A 16,127-nucleotide genomic window follows, 5' to 3' on the forward strand; every position below is an offset into this window, starting at 1 on the left:
GTCGCTTGTGACAGCTCGTATCTACATTCTGCCCGCAAGAATCTTTATAAGCGCTCGTGGGCGAATGACGTCGATGAGTGGCGGGCGTGACGCTGAGACCGCCGTTCTGTCCGCTACCAGTCGAGAGAGAGAGAGAGAGAGAGAGAGAGAGAATGCGCAGTAACATGCGAATACCCATGTCTCGTTACTAACTGGCCATCGCATCTGCGAAAAGCAAGATTTCTTTTCCGACTGTAACTTCATGTTGATGCTGATTATCGCGCGGTACTACCACATCTGTTTGCACAGGAATAATTGTACAAGCAGTAGAGAAGCTGACTTAAGTTAATGCTTTCTCTGTTTGCACGCCACTTTCAATCCTAAGCTACCACTTTACGGATTACTAATTATCATTGGGTGGAAACGCGCGGATTAACACGAGGCGCCGATCGGTGATTTTCGGAAGGATAACATACCGACACGTGTATTCAATTTTTTATTGTCAACGATATCGTGCTTATTGTTTTTCGTTTTATCTAACTTTACTCTTTTTTCATTTTATTAAATAGTATTTCATCGTATCTAATGACCGAAGCTTATCATAACACGTTGCATGATCATATTGGAAGGCGAGTTTTTTTTAATCTATACGATTTTCAAATTATATCTGCTTCTAAGTCCGTTTCAAGTGAAAGCAATCAAGTGTCAAGGCAATAATCATAATTGATGATGATGGTGGTTACTATTATTGTTATTTTAACTTTGTGTGATTTTATGAGCTGAGCAATTTAATTTTGACAAAAATATTACTTCCTAACAGTAGTAAGATCTAAATGCTAATGATTTGCACATAATACAATTCAAATTCAAATTCTTTATAGTCTCATTCTAAATTTCTGACAGTCCAAAGATTAAGGAGAAGGTAATTTCAAATAAATTTTTTTCAATAAGGACTTTATACTTTCAATAAATTATTTGTAATTATTCTTGCATTCATATTAATCTGAGAAAATATCAATGAGAAATTATAAATCAATGTTACACATAATACTACTCAGAATAAATAGAATAAATATAATATAATACATATAAATAAAAAACTAAAAATAAAATAGACAAAAATTTCAATAAAAATAAAAATAATTGAAAATGTAAATGTCTAAAATGGACAAACAAGCCTAAAGATTGCTTTGGTGAAAAAATAGTTATGGAATGTCGAACAAATGCGCTATTTTCTCTTAAACTGCTGGGCTGCGTAATTCCTTTTGAAACAATTATCCCCAACTATTTACATAGATTGTCCGAATTCTTAGTAATTGTATATTAATCATTTGTAAAATCATGTGTTACCGTTGGCATTAGATACCCACATGGAAAATTACTACATCATACTTTAATTTATAATATAATATATATAGCAGCACTGTTAATCATACTATAGTGATTGACTTTGAATGACGGATCCTTTTGGAAATGGAAAGCACGCATAGTGATACGAATTACAGTGTAGAGAAACAAGTAAATCTATGTTGTATGTTGGGTCATCAAAAGTCGGATAGATAGTTATTTAAGGAAAGCATCCAGCAGCCACTTGGCGCATGAGGTAATCCGTTATTGAGTTAAGTGGCTGTCACAAATACGACCTTAATTGTAAGGGCGATGAATGGTTTGACGGCATTTTTGGCCGCGGTGCAGCTCATCATCCAAAAAACTACCGGCATCACTATATAACTACACTCATAACTTTCAAATCACTTGGAAAAGGAACCATAAAAAGCGTAAGACAAGGACGGGATGAGACATCGTTTTCCTTTTCATTTGATTCGATCCTTCCCCCCCCCCTCCTCACCTTCACACTCTTCTCAAAAAAATTTAACCACTCTACTGCGCGGTTCATCTCATCTTCCTGCGCTTTTAAATTACTGCCAGATGCACTCAACATTTTTTTACTATCTATTATTTTTTCTTTTTCATTCGATATTTTATTACGCGTCGACGGATATGCATTTGAAAAGGCATTAGTGTCGAATCAGATCCATTATATGAACTTTATAAATTACTACTTGTATGTTTTAATGCTATTTTTGAAAGCAGGCTATTTTACCTAAAGAACAGTGGTTTATTGATAGAACATGCGATGGAAATTACACATGAAAATTAATGTTTTCAATAATATAGTAGGCATTCGGAATCTAAGGTTTGAGTAAATTAATTCGGCACTATATTATCAACTAATTTTGAATTATATAAAACGAACAGTTATCGTTGGAATTTTTTTTACTCATCGCATAATTATTATTATTTAAAATTGAAAATCCGTAATCAGTATATATTACTGGTATCGCCTACATTATAATGGCAATAAAAAGAACAATATTATTTATAAGCTATAATATGAACTAAGCTAATATTACTAACGCCAATAAGCCATTTATTTACAATTTATAAATTCTGTTATTCTAATCACAAGCACACGGAATTTTTCGAATTTATTTCTTTTTTAAATTTATTTCTAGTTAAAATATAATATTTCTTGATCAAACTGAACGGCATGGAAATCTTCCTATCGAAGAATCATAGCCCCATCTCTCCAATCCGGGCACAGCCTTCATGGCAAATTTGCGACTGACCTCGGTCTATATATCCAGCCAATTAAACATGGAATGGCTATTTGGCCGGCTGATCGACAATGTATAGAATCTGCTCTGTCTTTATCTCATTGAGAGTCGTCTCTCTCTCTCACTCTGTCTCTCTGTCTCTCTGTTTCTCTGTCTCTCTGTCACTCTGTCTCTCTGTCTCTCTGTCTCTCTGTCTCTCTGTCTCTCTGTCTCTCTGTCTCTCTGTCTCTCTGTCTCTCTGTCTCTCTGTCTCTCTGTCTCTCTGTCTCTCTGTCTCTCTGTCTCTCTGTCTCTCTGTCTCTCTGTCTCTCTGTCTCTCTGTCTCTCTGTCTCTCTGTCTCTCTGTCTCTCTGTCTCTCTGTCTCTCTGTCTCTCTGTCTCTCTGTCTCTCTGTCTCTCTGTCTCTCTGTCTCTCTGTCTCTCTGTCTCTCTGTCTCTCTGTCTCTCTGTCTCTCTGTCTCTCTGTCTCTCTGTCTCTCTGTCTCTCTGTCTCTCTGTCTCTCTGTCTCTCTGTCTCTCTGTCTCTCTGTCTCTCTGTCTCTCTGTCTCTCTGTCTCTCTGTCTCTCTGTCTCTCTGTCTCTCTGTCTCTCTGTCTCTCTGTCTCTCTGTCTCTCTGTCTCTCTGTCTCTCTGTCTCTCTGTCTCTCTGTCTCTCTGTCTCTCTGTCTCTCTGTCTCTCTGTCTCTCTGTCTCTCTGTCACTCTGTCTCTCTCTCTCTCGATTCGCATGTGCTCGTCTCACAAGCTCAACTGACAGACGACTTAACGATAATTTCATCACCATTCACGTTTTATTTACACAAGCTCCCTCAAGGGGTAATCGGATATTTTGATGTGTTTCGCTCCTGTACCCCCCTCTCCATATTTTACGAGGACCGCGAAGTCGCGGGTAATGCAGTCATCAATGCAAAGTCGCGCGGTTTCGAATTTCTGAGCATCGCCTGCTCTTTTGGTAGGGTATGGCTCAAGAGTCTTATCATCTCATTTTAGGTTAAGGATGAGGCTACTCGCGTAATTTGATACTTCAAAGGTACCGGGTTGTGGAAGCAGGAGTAACCCCAGCCTATCTATAATATTTTATCTGTAGTGTTCACTTTTTCTCGCGACTGCGTTAACATCTCCTTTACTATTTACATACAGATGCTGCGTTATTTTTCAACTTTTTCGTTAATAATTATTTTCTCAAAGCGCGAATTCCTGTGGAAGTCGTGAAAAAAGATATATTCAATTATTCATTATCGTAGGTAAACTTCTAAATTGTGATTAAAGATTATTAAATTTATATTGTGAGTATACTTGTCATTTCCTTGTTATATTAGAAGACAATTTTAATGTGCTGATTTTGAGGTTGGAGCAGCTAGTCCATTATCATTCAATACAAAATATTAAAATTTATTCATTAAATACGCTTAATAAGTACTATACCTAATAATTTTCATACTATTGATAAATATGTCGATATTTATGTATAAATTTCATATTACAAAATTTAATTTGTGTTTTTATCTCAATTAGAACTTCTGATTTTATCATGTATATGAAAATATATTGCTGAAATAAATTTTAACGCATTATTAGCTTGAAATGTCGCGTGAGCTTGTTCATAATTTATGTTACGGATGACAGGAGTTCTCAACATTGGAAAATTTTAATGAAACATGAATTTAAACTGTATTTTTAATTTGTTAACTGCACAAAGAAATTAATTTAAGGTTTTTAGCAGATAGATCGTAGTCAAAAGTAAACATTCTTATGTATTCTTAAATATATTATTTATTCGATTGTAAAATTCCCTGGTAATCTTAATATAATTAAAATTGAAATATAATTGAAATATATTTAATACAAATATATATTTAATTGTTAATTCGAAAAACCATTTCTCTACATCTTTATTATTAATATATTTATAATAGTTATTTTATATTATTAAATATTTCACTAGTAATTTTACTCTAATCATAAAAAGGTAAGAAAGTTTTTCTTTCCTTTATTCTTTAATATATTATCGCGTATTTCTTGAACATTAAACTCACTTTAATAGAAATACTTTTGTGAGCTACAATGCATGCTTAAGCCAGGCAGTTAAATAAATCGTTTATACTTTGAGTGAAATATTTTTTAATAAATTTTTTTAATAAAAATAAAAGTGTGTGATATGGTTGATGCGTAATAAGGTTTATACTGTAATCGATAGTTTATCAAAATGTCAAAGCTGCCGTAAAGTAGCTTTGATCTTTCAATACGCGACAAAAAACAAAATTCTTTCCACGATCGTCCATTTATCAAAATATTTGCAATGCATCATTGGATTTACGTATACATTTTCGCCGGCAATTTTAGCGTAAGTCTAATGTCGTAGTGACCTATTTTGTATCGTGATCGAGCAGTGAATAGCATGAAAAATCAGTACCCATTAGAATACGATGAATTTCGTGGTGAGCGTTTAGTTATACTCGAAGCAAGAATAATTTATAGAGGAGAACTGCATCATTTGTTGTCCGTATTAACGAAAAGAAGAGAATTCGACAGTACTCGTACGACATCACCCGCTGGAGTATTTCCATCTTGTTCTTTTCGACAATACACACGCGGTCGTCATACATATTAATGAGCAGTCAGCGCTCCCTCCATTAGAAATTCTCACGATACAAGCAGTCCTCGTATAAATCGTTTGATCGAACTTGTCCGCGCGCGACTTCCTCATTCAAATCGGCCCGGAGGTAGAGCGTTGCGCGCGCCTAGTCGAGAGATGCGCGAGCCCAGGATACATAATGCAGGAGTCATTGTGGCGCTGCATACAATGCATTCTATGTATATGAGTGTCGGGTTGCCGTGCATTCCATTGTTGTCTTTGGAAGCCGTGCTATTATAGCCGGCCGCGCATATATCTTTCTTTCGCGACCGAGGCAGCGGCGGTCAGGCGAAACTCCGTCCCCTGGAGCTGTGCGTAACACGCCGGTTAAGGATACATTGGTCAAGGAGATGGCGTAACACGTGCAGTTACACTTCTCGTTCCTGCTGCATTTGCGATTTTCAGTTTGACTGTTTACGCGCGACTCGTGTAAAACTAGAGCAGCGACTGCCGGCTAAAGACCACTTAATAACGCCTGTCTGTCTCTTATAATTGGAGTCGTGTGTCTTTTAATTCCGTTGGCGATCTCAAGATCCATTCTAACCATTTGTTTGTATCGTTGTTGTAGATAAACCTCGCGTTGGCACATTAGCACGCACGAAGGCTTTTTTTTTCTTCTATTGTATTCGGGAGTGTTGAATAAATGTTGGGTATAATAATTTATGTATCTACTAGATGCAGTAACCGTTTTGGATGTGCAACGGATTATACGGTATGAACGCATGCGATGGAAAAGTAAACGACAGTTGTAGTGTGAAGTTAGTTCAACGAGGAAATCAGTTTGGTGCGACTAGTTACTGTAACACAATAATGCAGAATAAATGATGGTAATCTGTAAACGAACGAAATTTTGTTTTTTCCTAAAAAATTGCTTTTAACATTCATAATTCTATTGGGGACTTTATTTATGCTATTTATGTAAAGAATTAGTGAGGAAATGAATTCAAGTTATAAGGATTAAAGGAACTCATATTTTATTAACATTACACAGTTATTTCAAATGATATTACATACAGCTTATTATTTAATTATTTAACTGGAATCGAAATAATTGGAAAATATTACCGTTTGAACATTCGTAAATCAAACATAGCTAATCATCTTTATAGATGGATTAAAGAAATCTTAGATTTAAAATATTATTCGTTCGAGTAAAATATGTAGACACAATGCGTGAGTTATCTTTTTACTCTGTTAATTGTCATGTAGTGCACATTTTGTGCTAATGCGGTCTATGGGACGAATAGTCACTAAGGCTGTCGTCGTGGCTAGTAATGGCAAATTCGTTTTTGTGAGTTGTTGCTGGAGTGTACCGGGGTCGGAGTGGGGGAGGGTGTTGTTCGACACCTCTCTTTGGCTACTTGCAAGGGACGCCTGTGTACGTCCTTGGCGAGGGGTTGTAGTCACTTCTCCGTAGGCGGTCATTTCTTCTCGTACCGGACACTGATATGCGACCTATCACGCACATGTCTTATCCAACACCGTTATGAATAATTTATATCTAACTATAAAATAAAGATATTGTTTCTTTTTCATTAGAACAGCATGTACTTTTGAATTTCGGTACAAGTTTTTCCCCTACGTTTAAAGTATGTATTTGTACCGTTAAATGATACCTTAAATATGTTATTTTTTGTCTGAAATTAAAAAAAAAGAAAAAAAGATTGTAAATTTTTGTTAAAGTCGCTGACGAATTTAGCATCTATCCTAATGATCGAATTGTTAATTAGATAGTCGGGATAGTATAATTAATTGTCTTGAAAATTTGTAGGGCTCATTATTTTTTAACAAACTTATTAGATGCATTTAACAAAAGCATTGGAAGAATCTAATAAGATTCAATATAAGAATATCGATAATCATATCTCAAAAATTAATGTAAAAAACAATGAAAAAGAAGAAAAATTATAATCTTAAATCAGTGATTTCTGGTTTAAATTCCTTGATACAGAGAGTTGATAAACTGGGGCTTAAAGAGCGCTAGAATAGGCACTTGAAAGAACATTAAACGGCTACGCGTAGAAAAAGCTCACGCATACTAAATATCGAATATGAGAGAGATTTTATCTTCTTTGAAATAGTCGTCGAGCGTCTCCGAGAGATCAAATTAAAGCTAAAACGTCAGAAAGATTGGTCACGCGAATGTGCACACGACTTTAAGCCATCGTTCCCGGTATAATAATCCGCGCACGATAAAGCATCATCGCGCGTTCCGTGTGTAGTCGAGTGTCGGTAATTTCTTCTTGGGTTCCTCTAGTCGCGGCAACACCGCCAAGTCGAGCATGATGGTAGAATTAAAGGCGCGGGCTGTCAGGGATGTGAGATAGATAGGGGCGGTTGTAGGGGGATTGATGTGTATGGAGAGGGTGCAGGGGGGGGGGGGGGCTTGGCAAAAAGGCGCGAGAATGACAGCCGGGGTGCAAAAAGAAAAGAAGCGGGATAAATCCGTGGCATTCTCGCTGCGGCGGTCGCCCTTCCGCCAGCTGGTTTCCGTCACTCAAGCGGTCGCCTTTGATCCTCTCGTGTGTCTACGGCACACTTAAGCCCCCTCCCCCACTCCCACCCCGTGTGCACGCTCGACTTCACCCGTGTCTCTTGGAGCCCCCGCTTTATCTTTTGCGTATGGCTGTGTGAGCGCAAGCATGTGTTGCTGGAAGTGATATACGGGAAAGACTTTTGAAAAATCTACCGATCTGAAGCGGACCTCGGTGGGACCGATAGATAGGCCGAGCTTCACCGGTCTAAAAGAGACGGGAAGTTCAAAGGTTCCGGAAGCCGTAAATAATCGTTTGGGCACATACTGATGGGGATACTCGATCACTTTGAGAAAGACGTGCTTTCAGTTGCTTGTATACTAGATTAGACACTTGTTTACATGCGCGCGGTTAGGTGTGAAAAAATCACTCGGTACTCGGTTCGCATTAATTCGCCACTTTAAAATAGCTCTGGCTCGATTCTATTATACGATTAGTGCCTACCACTTTGACGCTTGGATTTTAGTTATCATGTCAAATCGCGCCTTCGCAAATATCAATTTCTCTCCCATGTTTGAGGAAACGATTATTTATTTGTTATTTTAGTGAAGAATCTATCGTCAATTGATATACTATGATGCATCCGTTAAATTGCTTTGAAAGGTTAGCGCGACACGCGAAACTGGGTAATGGAATAATTTTTTCGAAAAAAAAAATAAATAAAAAATACGAAGCGAAAGTAGAGTTTTGACTATTTGAAAATTGTGCGCTTAATGAGAAAGTCAGTTATATAATACGTATTTAAGAAGTGGTTATTTGTATGCATAGGTATAAATTATTTTTATTTTATTTTATTTATTTATTTATTTTTTTTTTATGTTGAACAATGAATGACGTTGTAATGGACTGTAAATAAATATGTGATTCAAGAGTGACGAAATATATAACACAAATTAACAAAATTAAATCTCTTGAAATAACTACAAATGAGAATGCTTCTACATATACGTAATTGACGATACCTTCGTACCAGATGTTGCCAATAAATAGTCAACCTTGAACGTCAATTGCTGCTAATAATAATAAAACAGTTATTCCTATTCTCCTTTAAAATAAGAAAAAATAAAAAGAAAAAGAAAATTTCCAAAATATTCAGATATGACGGAAAATTCCTTTCTACTTTAATTTTTACATCGACGTGATAAAGTTTTGGTAAAGTTAATTATCGCTTGTGTAAGAAAATTTTAAACATTACCGGTACTTAAACAATAAGCAAATTTGATACTTAATGGATATTGTACCATAATCAATTATTCAAGCGAGAGTTTGCGTACTATTTTAGCTTTGTTGACTCGTTGATTCGCTTCAGCAAGATAATTTCATGAAAAAATGCTACGGATGTGAATTGCTTGTCTATTCTGTTTTATCAACTTTACAAACGTTACAGATTTAGGGCAACAAAAGAAAGATCGAGTGAAAAGCGAAGTATGCGGAAGACGTGCGTCTTCGTGAAGACTCCCTTTATTATGGCTTTTCACTATCTTGTCTTTCATGAAATTGAAATTGAAAATAACGACAAAAACGTCGCTGGCACGGAAGATGGAGCATAATGGAAGATCGCGCGGGTAGGCAGAAAGTCACTGGGAGCTGGAAATTTGCAAGCCATTAAGAAGTTTTCTATTCGTAAAGGGGCGAAGTAAAAGTCCAACGAAAGGAGCGTCCGGACGTGGTGAGAAAAATCCAATTTGTAGGTTGTTTGTCGTCCGGCGTATCGCGCTCCCTCGAGGGCCATTGCCTTTTCACCGCGGCTCCGACCGCATCGATAAATGCGCCAAGTATTCCACGATAATCCGCGAATAGACGAGCGCGCATGCATGTAAAAGGAGAAGTGTCCCTTTTGTGGCTGCTCTCGATGGCGCCCAACCACTACCGGTAGGTCGAGTAACGAGCTGGTGTCAGGGGCTTTTATGTAGGTGAGTATCTCGGAAGAGAGCAGCTCACCTGACAGCGGGGCGGCGTAAGCCCTGGTGACTGACAGCCCCCCGTCTGCCTGGCTATACAAGCGTCTGTGGGGCATTTACGCCGGAGTCGGGGATTTTCTCATCTCACCTCATTGTGCCAATCGAGAGGACTATTATCGGCTTGGTTATTGTGGCTACAAATTGTTTTTCTGCCTTCGCTAAGCCCGTTGAGTTGAGCCCTGCCTTCAACAACGCACGCACGCACGCACTCACGCACGCACGCACTCACGCACTCACGCACGCACGCACTCACGCACGCTCGCACTCACGCACGCGCACACTCCGCACGTCTACACGATCACCTCCACCTCGTGGTCGCCCCCTGCACCGCCCACGTCACGTATTCCACTCTAAACCGCTCTGTTATTATTATGTCCGTTTACATCTTACGGCTCTGCTAGTGCGGTGCTGACTAAAGATTAATATTATCTCGGCACACTCTATTTCCGAATAGACATTCTACCTTTATTAATGCCCGTCGGCATGCAGTTATTAATTTCATAGAGGTAACGATAAGTTAGCAGCTTCTTTATGGAAAAGCTATTTTTCTACAAGATGAGGAAGACATTTACATTTAACCATACTCACTAATGTCAATAATATAATTTCAGAAACGAAAAATATAACTAACCACAATTACTGGAAACAAGTTTTAATGTATATAAAATTCTTTTCATACTATCATCGGCATTTTTTAACTCCTCTCATTTAGGCCGTACTTTTCAATGCACAATAAAGGATCCTTTTATTGTATTTGTACAGGACATTTGTATCAGAAATTTATATAAATTTTAACCCAGTTAGCTTTTCTTCTTTTCTTCTGAAATTTAATTTCTCGCATACGCAAAATATTCGCTTTACCATTCTACATTCCGAATAATGTCGTTCAAATAGTAATAACAAAACAAACGAAAAAAAAAAACAAAATACAAAATAAACAAACGACAAAATGAAGAAACAATAAAAAAATAATAATAATAAAAAAAAAACAAAAAATGACATTTTTTACCAGGCTATAATCATCTTCCTTAGTGGCTATATTTTCTTATTATATGGTTATATATTTTTTGTAATGGTTATATATTCTTATTATATCAATTAAAATCCCGAAATAAGTACGCTAATTCTAACCTTCTAATAGTGACACTTTACTTCTATTTTTGAAAATCACCGGTACAACATGACTATATGATCGTAATCTAAAATTAATAATAACATCTAAAATTCTAATGAAATATAAGAATCTTAGGATACAGCAACTGCAAATAATTGAGGCGGTCTCTGGAAAATTCTAGAAAATTCATCTAGCATCGAGGGATTCGCAGCTTAACGTTCGTAGGGGAAATAATGAGTGCTTCGAACGAGGGGCATTGCAAATTAATTAAGCCCGCTAGAATAACTACGTCCCATTAACAAAGAAAGCACTGCTCCTTGAAAATAAATGAAAGCGTCGCCCGCTTTATTGTCCGTATGTCGTAGAGTCGCTCAAAGCCGCTTCCAAGAGCCACGACCATCGGATAAGTTTCCCTCCTGGTGCGGCCCCATAAGCATCAGAGCCGGCTGTCAAGGGGAAAAAGGAAGGCGAGGCGGGCCCTAATCCCTCGGCGGCTCAGCCGCGATTTGTTTGCCTGTCGTTAGCGTCGCTGGCCGCAACTAATCATCGACCATTGTCCGGTAATGGATCTTCCTCGAGCACTTATCCGCCTACCGTTGATTGACAGTCGATTCTCCGAAAGCGCGCGAACCTACGGCCACGAGGAGAGAAGAGCGCAGATTCGTCGGACTTGTATGGCTCGCGTCCTTAGAAACGGGGAAGCTCAAACGTCGCATCTCCTACGTTTATTATTCATTGAGTCTTTCTCAACGAGTGATTTCTACTCTTTGAGCGTGATGGTATTGTTTAGTGGCAATTTGATTTCGTGCTCCGTGCTTCGAGGCCGACGCTTCAGAAGATAGGCAATAATAGCCTATTTCTAAGATCTGGTAAAGGTCTTAAGCTGCCTTAAGCGTATGCGGGTCATTTGCATACGCACACACGTGCATAAGAAATTACTCGTGCGTGCATCGTGATAGCGTTACAAATAACGAACGATCAGTATAATATGTTACTGTCAAGTCATACGTTCATTTTTCATTTGAGTTGAAATAACAAATAGCGCCGGCGTCGCAGAGCGTTTTATGCGGACGTTTGTAGTTTAAATAAATTATTAGGTTAGTACGTTTTCGCTTTCCTGAATAGTAATTTAGTTTTAAACACATCGACGAGACTCTGACATTTTTGTTGTTTTTATTATTTTTTGTGTTTTTTTTCTTTTTTTAATTTTTAACTTTTCGCTGCTGTAAAACTCTATATAAAACTATTATAAGTAATCAAATGTAACATATATCGATAGATTTGATAATATATTATTAATTAGAATTTTCAAAATAACAATAAAAAAAGTATGTCCCATCGTATTGTCGACGATCTTGTTTATCATTTACAATTATAAATCTTTCAAATTTGTAGGCATACCTCTTATATAATTTAAAATTGTACGCTTATAAATAAGGGGAAAATGAAGTCATCGCAAAATTCTAAACTTAAAACAGTCGATATCTAAATGAAATCACAATAATATATCCAAGATTATCGCGAGTTCTATTTCAACGTATGACCAACAAAATATGCGTTACACAAACTATTCAATATGCTATAAGTGTAATACAGAATTCAATTGTAACTAGGTAAATAGGTAGTTGCAGTATCATCAATTCGATTGTTAAACGAGTTCAAAGTGTGATTATTGAATTTTCAAAATTGGAAGAAATTCTTTACCGTTTTAATATTAAAAACATATTTAATTATCGAATTGGCGAATTTTATGAAGTCGTTGCACCAACACCGACCATTAAACGAGATAATTTGTCGCGTTGGATATAACTTTGATATGTTGAACGTAGATTCTGAAAAAGTGTAAGAATTATTTTCGAAGAATTAAAAAAGTTAGCATTTTTACGTAATTAGTCGTTATTTAATATTAAGTATGGGATTAGATAATTTTTATATTTTTATAATTAAATAATATCATAGATATCTCTATAAGAAATCTTCGGTATTTATATTTATAGTGTCTTTAAATTGCTTGAGAATCCATTTTAAATAAAATGGAATAAAATAACAAACTTCGAATCATCTTAATATTCCGTAAAGTGCAAAACGAAATAAAACAAAAACGAACCTTCGGTTCAATAAATTTACAAACTTGGTAATGAAACAAATAGTAATTTCAAGGATATCGCGATTAAAAATGCTTATACGTTTATTAAAGCGAGAGTAAAGGAAATAAAGGATAGGGAGACTGCAAACGGCATGTATAATACATGCTGATATAAAGTAATACATCAAAGTACCATATAAACCAAAAGTAGATAGGATCTTATCAAAGCGTCGGAGAGCCATTCGCATGTACACGGAGCCCCGGCAGCATCCGCATCAGGGAACGAATTTATGGATCGGATAAAGAAATCTCATAGGAAGCGCCTTTTTTAATCTCGAGGATCAGACGAATGTAGGCAGAAGTGCGTCGGTCTCGAGAGCCGACTAACGCGTCCGAGTAGGCAGTGGCAGCGTAGAAACACGCTAGGGCGAGAGGAAGGACGAGGGAGGGCGTTGTAGTACGACGATTGTATATAACTTGGCTGTGCGAGCTGCGTAACGTAACTCAGTCGGCGAGGCCTCAAGGACCCAAGGGATCTCCACACGATCCTCACATAAACACACGCGCGAGTTTTATTACCGCGTTGTCTAGCGGGCGTTCGTTTCCTTTCTTCTGTGTCATCGGAACACATGTCCCAGGTCCACGCACACCACGTGCGCAGGCATAAATTGTGGTGCGCGAGGACGGGAGACGGAATGGTTAGATGCCAGGTCGGCTGGATTTTCGTAGCCGGTCATTTTGTCTCAGTACCGGGACAAGGTCGATGCGATTTTTCCGCGCTAGATTTAGATTTATTTATCGCTTGGACGAATTGCACGGGACTGGCCTCAAAAAGTCAAGTGTTTAGAGGTATTTCGTTTATATTGCCCACTCACGGGTCCCTTAAATCAGCCCTTTAATACGCTGATATAATATCTAAGTCGGAAGACGAGATGACTGATAAAGGCAAACAGGGAAGGGATAAATATCGCGGTACAAGCCATAGTAATAAGATTGAAATAAGATATTCGCCGTATTTCAAGCTCAAAACGGTCATTTCAATTTTTCGTTAGCTATCCAAGAAAAAGAGGAGGCTCCGAAAGCTAAAAAGACTAAAATGCAAAGGCCAATCGCGGCATTATGAAAAATATACTTTTATACAAATTATGTATTCCGTTTATATTCCCTTCGTAGACTTTCTCGCAAATGCTGGTTCGAGGGACTACACTGTCCACTATTTTGCGACAACCTAACATAGCGCTTTAACCTTTTTCATTGCTGGGCATAATAGTGCGTTTGTGAAAACATACAGAGTTCACTCCTCAACGGCGAGACACCCGACACTTTAATTTACGGGCCTTTAACCTCTTGTAGGGCCCTACCGTTGCATTTTACGGAACGCGCGACTCTTATAAAGAGGAGCTCCTTGAAATCGGAGACCTGCAAAAACGTACTCCCGATAAAACGCCGCATTCGTCGATCGACGATACGAAAATAGTGAGAGTGAGAGAGGGGGTGACTGAGGGGGAGAGCTAGAGAGAGGGAGAGAGAGCGAGAGAGAGAGAGAGAGAGAGAGAGAGAGAGAGAGAGAGAGAGTGAGTGAGTGAGTGAGTGAGTGTGGAAGAGAGTGAGGTGGGTGGGTGGGAGGTTGAGGGATAAAGAGGAAGAGAAGAGGCCCTTCTCGCGAGCACCTTATTTATCGCGACCGCCTTGGGGCGGCGACGGCGGCGGCAACTTTGAGCCCAGACCGTCGGCATCGGCAACCAAGGCGATACAGCCGACCAGATATCATTTTATTATACCTGCGAGACGCGGATGGTACTTTATCAACGCGGGCCCACAAGAACGGCCGCGCGCCAGCTTTTATTCTCTTGTATCCTTCAGCGCGCGGCTTTAAAACTTTGCGCGCGCGGTCGCGCGTGTGCGTACCCCTTCCACAAGGAGTTTATCTTATTATTTATTTTCCACGAGGGTATTTCGTGAAACGAAGAGAGAGGCAGCAGGTCGGAGGGTCCACGGGCCAATATTGATATTAACGAGGCGGAAAAGCGAGACAGGGCTCGATGAGTGAGAGTGAGGCGGCGGGCATCGTTCCTCCTTTTTTCTTCGCCGGCGCTGTTTGTGTTTTGCACGCGCGCGTAATAGCCGCGCTGAATTATTAACGGGTCGCGCGGAAAGATTTGTTAACCGGGCGTATACAATGATTTTTAACGCCGGTCCAAGTTATTCACGCTCGATGCGAGACTCGGATAAAATTTGTTTCTTCGCGTGATTCCAGATTCGAGATACGGACTGTTTGATCATGTGTAGCGATAATTAAAACCACATTTCTCGGTTAGTTTCGAGGATTTGGTGGATGAAGTCCAATTTGACGGATTTTATATTTGATGCGAATAGATACCGATTTTTATCGGGATCCTGTAAGCATAGCCGGAATAAAATTTCGCTCATAATTAGTCGGTAAACAAACACGAGAGAAAGATCCGATGTCAGCTAGATAGGAGAGGACAACGAATTTATATATGTATATTTTCAACACTGGAATGTATCGTTCTTTTTCCTTGTATTTTAATTAGCATCGGTTAGTTCTGTTTATGTTACCATTATACTCAATAGATACAGCTGGATATATAAAATTTAGCCGATTTGGTAATATCTTTCGCAGTTGGGTTTCTTTCTTTCTTACATTCTTTCGTTCCTTTTACGACCGACTAGTGAGAATAATGTAAGTCCGTAAGATTTCATCATTAATAGATGTTAAATATGATATTTTGCAATTCAAGCGCTTATATACCCTTATTCGATTCTCCCTTCAACTCCGCACAAAATCTGCCCAATTAATTCATTGAAAGATACCACAGCCCCTTTGGCAACATTAGTCAATGTTCTTATATCTTAATAAGGTACCCGAACATAACAAAGCGAATTCTTCATCGATTAACTACTTGTATAAATATAACATTTTTTTCAACTCGGCATTTACATAATAACGCAAATTTACATTCGTTAGTAAACTCAAGCTAGTCTCCTAAATAACCGTTAAGTTTTAATCCAAAGTATGAAAATTACTATTTAATTTGACTCGGTAATCCACAAAGCGTAAAGGCACATTAAATGCATAAAATTTTTTTCCATACGTTCGAGCACCTCCCTTTGAATAAGCCATAAAAATAAAAAAAAAAATTATAAAAAAAGTACGGCTCAATTACAGCCTGCGTTTCT

The sequence above is a fragment of the Ceratosolen solmsi genome, unplaced genomic scaffold (assembly GCF_000503995.2).
Source record: "Ceratosolen solmsi marchali unplaced genomic scaffold, CerSol_1.0 scaffold57, whole genome shotgun sequence".
In the NCBI taxonomy this organism is placed as follows: Eukaryota; Metazoa; Arthropoda; class Insecta; order Hymenoptera; family Agaonidae; genus Ceratosolen; species Ceratosolen solmsi.